Raw genomic sequence first — 7823 nt, forward strand, 5'->3', positions numbered from 1 at the left:
CCTTCAACTCTTGGAAGTTGCGTTCACAAGCATCATTCCACTGGAATTTAACTGACTTTTGGGTTAGCTTCGTCAATGGGGCTGAAATAGAGGAAAATCCTTCTACGAACCTTCTATAGTAACTTTCCAATCCTAGAAAACTACGGACTTCTGTAGGTGTCGTAGGCCTTGGCCAAGTCTTCACAGCTTCAATTTTCTGAGTATCAACTCGAATGCCATCATCTGAAATAACATAACCCAAAAATGTCACAGAATTCAGCCAAAACTCGCACTTTGAAAATTTTGGATACAATTCTCGGGTTCGAAGAATTCCAAGAACAATACGTAAATGATCTGCATGTTCCGATTCTGTGCGAGAGTATACAAGAATATCGTCAATGAATACTATTACGGATAAATCCAAGAGAGGCCTGAATACATTATTCATCAAATTCATGAACACTGCCGGAGTATTAGTTAACCCCAATGACATCACCCGGAATTCATAATGGCCATATCTCATTCTAAAAACTGTTTTGGGAATATCTGCTTCTTTAACTCTCACTTAGTGATAACCTGACCTCAAGTCTATTATGGAAAACCACTTGGCACCCTGTAGTTGATCAAATAAATCATCAATTCTCGGAAGAGGATATTTGTTCTTTATCGTCACCTTATTCAATTGCCTATAATCGATACACATCCGTAAGGAACTATCTTTCTTTCTCACGAATAGGATGGTGCTCCCCACGGTGATGAACTGGGTCTAATAAACCCCTTTTCAAGCAAATCTTTCAACTGTGCCTTTAATTCTTTCAATTCTGCCGGAGCCATTCGGTAAGGAGGAATAGAAATAGGCTTGGTGTCCGGCAACACATCAATAGCGAAATCTGTTACATCCCGTGTTTTCATGCGTTGGAAAGCGTGCGAGTTAAATGACACTAGTAACGAAAATGAGGTTATCCCTCAAGCTTATAGGTATTGTTAGAGTGATTTCAAATGTATCATAAGGATTAGAAGTTAAACCAATCGAAGAAAATAAGTTTCGTCAAGGTTCGAAATTTATTTGAATGAAATACGGTCAAAGCTATAATATCCCGTATTTTGGACCAAGAAATTGAACCATCCTTCATTAGAAAATTTACCTGAGCCCGGAGGATTTTGTCATATTCAAGCATGAAAATTAAGAAATCAGTGTATACAAGGAATGAAGTCCCGAAATGACTTAAGACGAAGAAAAGTGTGACGACGATGATTGCAAATAATATTTTATGTGTGACATTTGGTAACTACTGAAATGTTTCTTTTTGAATAATGTCAAATGTTTTATAAGGGGGGCTAATATTTTCATTTGGTTTTCTCCACTAAGTGGGGTCCACTAATTAAATAGCTATTCTTATGAATAACATGGATAAGCACCAAAGGCTTGGTCAAAAAGGCCCATACGTGTATACATAGTAGATATGATAGCTATGACTCATTCTATCTAAAATAATAATAATTTATGTTGATGATGGGCCTTATCTATTTTACATTACAATACTAGGACAAGAGACACTTCCTCCTAAAATCATTTCTCACGATAGAAACTATCTTGGTGGAAACAAATTAGTTTCGGCCCTGAAGGTCATTCCTTGGAATTCTCGGTTAAGCCCCCATTTGGAGAAGTCCAATAAACATATATGGTAAGAGACCATTAATTGTTGTCTAGTACGGGAGTTTAAGAGTTCAACAAACAAGTTCAATATACACGTCTATGTATATCATCCATCTTTTCACAAGAATTTGATACATTAGGCAGCAACATAATTTCTTTAACAGGACCAATAGCAACATTCCTTTCATGTCAACCGGAGATCGAAGTATAATTGACAAATACAACATACGGGTTTTACTCACCGCTCGATCTCGTTATTCCATTTTGTCGTGTTGATGAATTCGGGCTTTCTTCGAAGTGAAGTAAGGTGGAAGAAGATTATTTCTTGGCATATGAGGTAAGAATTCTCCTCTACTAGACATATTTGAGTTATCCAAGTCGTATCTACATTGCTAGATGAAAGGAATACGAAAGTTATATCGGAAATCGGATAAATTATTGTTATCGTATGGGTTGTTTGGTGGCTGTTTTGGAAATTTTTATTGTTGTGTTGTTGTTGTTAATATTGTTGAGAAATTCCGAAATGAAGATGGGGTTTAAAACTATTGTTTAATTGACAAGTCGAGCTTGCCGCTCGTCGCATTATTGAAACTATTTTTTTATATTGTTGAGGGGCTGGATCGATGGGATTAATTGTGATGTTGTTAATATGGTTGTTGGTATTGTTGTTGATGATTTGGCCAAGTTGAATTCTCGGGGTTTGTTGAATATATAAAGGAAATGCTGTCCGAATTTCTATAAATGACGTGCTGGCTTAGGGTTGGATTCCTAAGTACCTATAGCTAATGTTTGGTATCTACTGATCTTGTTGTAGATCTTGGGAACCCAAGACTTAAGTTTGGATTAGCTTAAGAAGCGGACAAGGTATGTTAAGGCTATTCCCTTTTCTTCTTTTGGCATGGTCTATATGGAACAAACGGACGACGAACGTATAAACTCCAAAGAAGCTTCTATTCTTAAATACTAGAATGGCTAATGTTCTTGATTTCTAGAAGCTATTTCATTATGTCCTGATACGTGTCTATGATTCCTGAAGTCCTATTTTGATATTATAATCCATAGTGACATTCGAGGGTATTATGCTTCCAGGTTATTCAAAGAGTTTCAGAAATAATCTTATGAGTCTCACTTGCATTCATTTGTTTCTATATATATGTAAAGCTATCTCTTCTTTCTTTTTGACATGAATTACATAAAACGAGCGGACGATGAACGTACATAATTCCCATGAATTCTAGTTCTCAGTGGTACTTGACATGATAGTTGTCTTTGATTCTTAAGTGGCGGTTCACTCTAATCATTCTATTAAGTCCCAGATGATGATATAGTTTGCATATGGTTGCTCATGATATTCTACTCGTGCATGCTGTTAATATATCATTCACCGAGTCCCGGGATGGGTATGTATTCGTGCACAGTTTCATTGCATTGTTCACCGAGTCCCTCACTAGAGGGCCGGGTACGGTATATATATGTTTATTTCACCGAGTCCCTCACTAGAGGGCAGGGTACGATATATATATGATTACTTCACCGAGTCCCTCACTAGAGGGCCGGGTAGGGTATATATTTATATTTCACCAAGTCCCTTACTAAAGGGCCGAGTATGGTATATATTTACATTTTTAGTCATTGCCTTTTAGGCTACTTACATGGTTATTCTCTGCCTTCGGGGCTATTCATATTACAGGTGGTTTCTCATACTTTCATTATGGCTTATATCTCATTCTTTATGATTACTGCTGCCTTACATACTCGGTACATTGTTCGTACTAACATCCCTTTGCCTGGGGGCGCTGTGTTCATGGCACACAATCCCAGATTATTTTGCAGGTAAAAGTATTCAGCTAGGATGATTGGCTATCAGCTGGGATTGGCAAACTCCATTTTTTTCCTGGAGCAGTGCCGAGTCATTATGGCTATCATATGTGTGTATGGGTATGTCAGGGCCCTGTCCCGACTCATATGATTCAGGTGTTTACTCTTAGAGACTTTGCAAATAGTGTCCTGTGGTTAGTATGTTAAGATGTCATGCGTTGAGTGAAGCGACCATGTAGGCCGATATGTCAGCTTGACTTAATCGGTTTTTGATTAATTGAGTATCGTTCGCAAATTTCTATGGTTTGACGGAAAGTACTTTATTATATTTCCGAAATTTTTCCATATGTCTAGTTTCATTATATGAATGCCAAAGGGTTCGCTCAGCTCTAAGTAAAAGCTGGGTGCCTATCATGCCCTATCAGAATTGGGGTGTGACAAAATCAATCTCTCTTTCTGGGGGAAGGCCTGGAAGTTCATCTGGAAATACATCCGCAAATTCATTCACTACCGGAACGGATTGGAAAGTTGGCGACTTTGCTTCGGTGTCATGAACTCGGACTAAGTGATAAATGTAGCCTTTTGTTATCATCTTTCTTGTCTTAAGGTAGGAAATAAACCTACCCCTGGGAGATCCTGCGTTACCCTTCCATTCAAGCACGGGCTCTCCCGAGAATTGAAATCGAACTACTTTCATTCGGCAATCAACATTAGCATAACATGAGGCCAACTAATCCATACCCATAATCACATCGAAATCTAACATTTCCAGCTCAACTAAATCAGCTTTAGTCTGGCGGTCGCATATCACAATTACATAATTTTTGTACACTTGTCTAGCTATCACGATACCTCAAAAGGTTTAATTGACTCGGGTTTTACCCCAATACGACCAGCAACATACGGAGTAATATAAGATAGGGTAGAACCCGGATCTATCAATGCATACACATCATGGGAAAATACGGATAATGTACCTGAAACCACATCCGGGGAGGACTCAAGATCCTGTCGTCCGGCTAAAGCATACATACGGGGCTGAGTGGCACCTGAAGTAGATGCTCCCCCTATCCCTCTACCTCGACCTGCTGGAATCTGGGGAGTCTGCCCTACCGGGCGCACTGAAGAGGAACCAGCTGCTGATCCTGTGGGCTGAACCCCACCTCTACCATACTTCGAGGGACAATCACGCATCAAGTGCCCAGTCTGTCCACAAACATAGCAAGCATCTGTGCCCTGGCGACATGGCCCCGAATGTAATTTACCGCACTGACTACATCGCGGTACGGATGGTCACCTCTGCCTATGATCACCCCCAAATTGAGAACCTGAAGCTCTCGAACTCTGACCCTATCCTGAAGGAAAGGAGCGATCAAATCTCTTACCTGCAAATCGTGGAGGTGCACTAGTTGCCGACTGGCCTGAGTGTCTAGAATATGCCTGCCTTGATTCCCCCTTATAATCACTACCTGCCCCAATAGATCTGGCCCTCTTGCTTTGCCCTCTATCAATATCACGATCACCCCTTTCAGATGTTGTTGTCCTTCTAAATTCTGGGCATGGGCTTGAATGCGAGAAATATCCATCCTATCTTGCAACGAAGCCGTTAAGCAGTCCTTGAACAAATGCGGCCTTAATCCACTCACGAATCTGTGCACTCTATCCCCCATGTCGGCCACCATAGTCGAGGCATATCTAGCCAATGAATTAAACTGAAGGCTATACTCCCGGGCACTCATATTTCCTTGTTTTAGATTTAAGAACCTATCCGCTCTAGCTCGGCGGACGTCGGGTGGCAAATAGTGGCGGATGAAGGCATCTACAAATTCATGCCAAACAGGAGGAGGCGCATTCTCTTTTCTTGATGATATCCAATTATTGTACCATAATACCACCACATCTCGGAGTCTATAGATGCCAACTCCACAGATTCAGTTTCGGAGGCATGAATAATCTTTAATGTTCTCAACATTTCATCAATAAAACTTTGTGGGTCTTCATTCGGCTTTGACCCGAAAAACTCCAGGGGATTTAAACTCATAAAATCACGAGCTCTAGTACTAGCTGCCCGATCACTTGGACTCGCATTCTGCCACTATGCTTGGGCGGCAACTAACTGCGTCAATAGATGAATAGCCTCGGTCACTTATTGACCCGAAGTAGCCAGTGGAGGAACTGGAGGCATAGGAGCTGGAGCTGAAGCCCCTTCTTGTTCTTCTATAATAGGAGGAGTAGGAGAAGTATTAGATGGAGCCTCATTATGTGATTCGTCCTCTTCTACATTCATTGGCGGCTCTTTTTCTACCCGCCTTTTCATTGTAGTCTTGCCCTTCTGGGCAGCTGTAGCTTTTCCTTTTGGCGGCATTTCTGAAATCATAGCAAACTATTAAGGAGGAAAAAAAATCTTATAACACAGCTCTATCGCACGATCTCTTAAGATGAAAGATGGTCATTTTTTCCTAAATGCCCTGTAGCCTCTTGTTTATTAGTGTGGCGTGCAACACACCATAAACAAGACTCTACAAGACACGACTCGTAGACACTTCCTAGGACTGAACTGCTCTGATACCACTTTTGTCACGACCCGACTAGGGGCCATGACGGGTACCCAAGGCTAACCACCGAGCACCGCTCATACCATTACCCATCGTACACATCAAGCGTTCATTCATTTGTCTTATACTCAAAATCATAGGAAAACCCTTTCTTCACATTGAAACATAGTTACCTTTATATACATAAGCCCTACGGCTATCAAAACATATATACTACCCACACATGCGTATCTACGAGCCTCTACTAGAGTACTAGACTTATGGATGGGACCGGACCCCGTCATGCCCAAAACATATATATACACACAAAAGAGTAACTCAATGGCACCTCTAGAACAATGGAGTGCTCTCAAGTCAGCTAATAGCTCCTATGAGTGTGGATCACCTCCTTGTCTACCTGTGGACATGAACAGAGCGTCCAAAGAAAACGGACGTCAGTATGAACATTGTACAGAGTATGTAAGGCATGAATGAAATGAACATAATAGAGAAATCATAAGACATAAGATGAAGATATAACCTGCGTAACTTTTAAGTGTGGATACATTTCATACATATCTCATATATAATCATAGTACATGTATCATCATAGCGCATACATCATCGTATCGTATATATCATCATCGTTAACCCGCGTCCGAGTAACCATCATATGCCGCCCACTAGTGGTGTCATGCCCGGACCTCTAGGCTCAGTGTAAACATAGTAGCCCGCCTTAGGGGTGCCCGGCCATTTAGGCACGGTGGAATCGTATACAGCCCGCCTTTGCGGTGACATACCCGGCCAACTAGGCACGGTGGAGTCGTATCGTCATATAGTCAACATAAACTTATCATTATTATACATCTCACAGGCATATCATAAGCTTAGCGTCATTATACATTTATCATCAAACATACATTAGAACTTGAAGGCAACTATGGCTATGTCGGGGTGACATAAGGTCGTGAACCCCCGATTACATTATGGAATGATCATACTCATTATGTCTCACCTTGAGAGGACTAACATTTTAAGGTGAGTGTACACAAGAAAAAGCATCGATGGAACCATACTTAGGATCATTAACCTCATGGAAATCGTATGTCATTCTAGGATTCTTTATACTTAAGCTCATCGTCATCAGTATCATGCTCGTATCGTATCTCTTTTATTTATCATGTGCGTATGTGGCTCTTTATAGTCATGGACTCATAATTTTTGTTATTTAGGAAGATTATGGAAAATTTGGAAGATTCATGCCATAGGAGTCATGCCTTAGAAGGAAAGGATTAGCCTTACATACCTCTTTCGTTTAACTATTCTATCGCTTGATTGTTCTCCTTCGATGCTCGCGTTTCTACCTTCAAGAAAGTTCGTATTAACATTAGCTAATCAATTATAAGAACGTGCTTATTAAAGCTAGGGAAAATTGGGCAGCATTTCATTTGTTTATACAACTTTCCTCATATCACATATCGACTCCCAAGCATCCATAACAACATTCACAATATTATAGGCAACAATCATCATTCATCTATATTATCCACATTTCACTATTTCACTTCAATTCCTCCATAATCATGGTCATAGTTCACTATTGCGTTTTCTCACATATAATACTTATCTCATATTCTAAATGTCACTTATAGCATACTTACATTCACAACATATCAATATTCATGACTCATTCCAAACTACTACTCAAAATCTCATTATTCCTATCTTTGTGACCCATTTTCTATCTCCTTCCATAATCTAATTCTTTCAACCTATCATTACCTTAAACAACATGAAAATATCATAAAACTTACCTTAGATAGGGTTGGAATAAG

Source organism: Lycium barbarum, chromosome 8 (genome assembly GCF_019175385.1).
Source record: "Lycium barbarum isolate Lr01 chromosome 8, ASM1917538v2, whole genome shotgun sequence".
NCBI lineage: Eukaryota > Viridiplantae > Streptophyta > Magnoliopsida > Solanales > Solanaceae > Lycium > Lycium barbarum.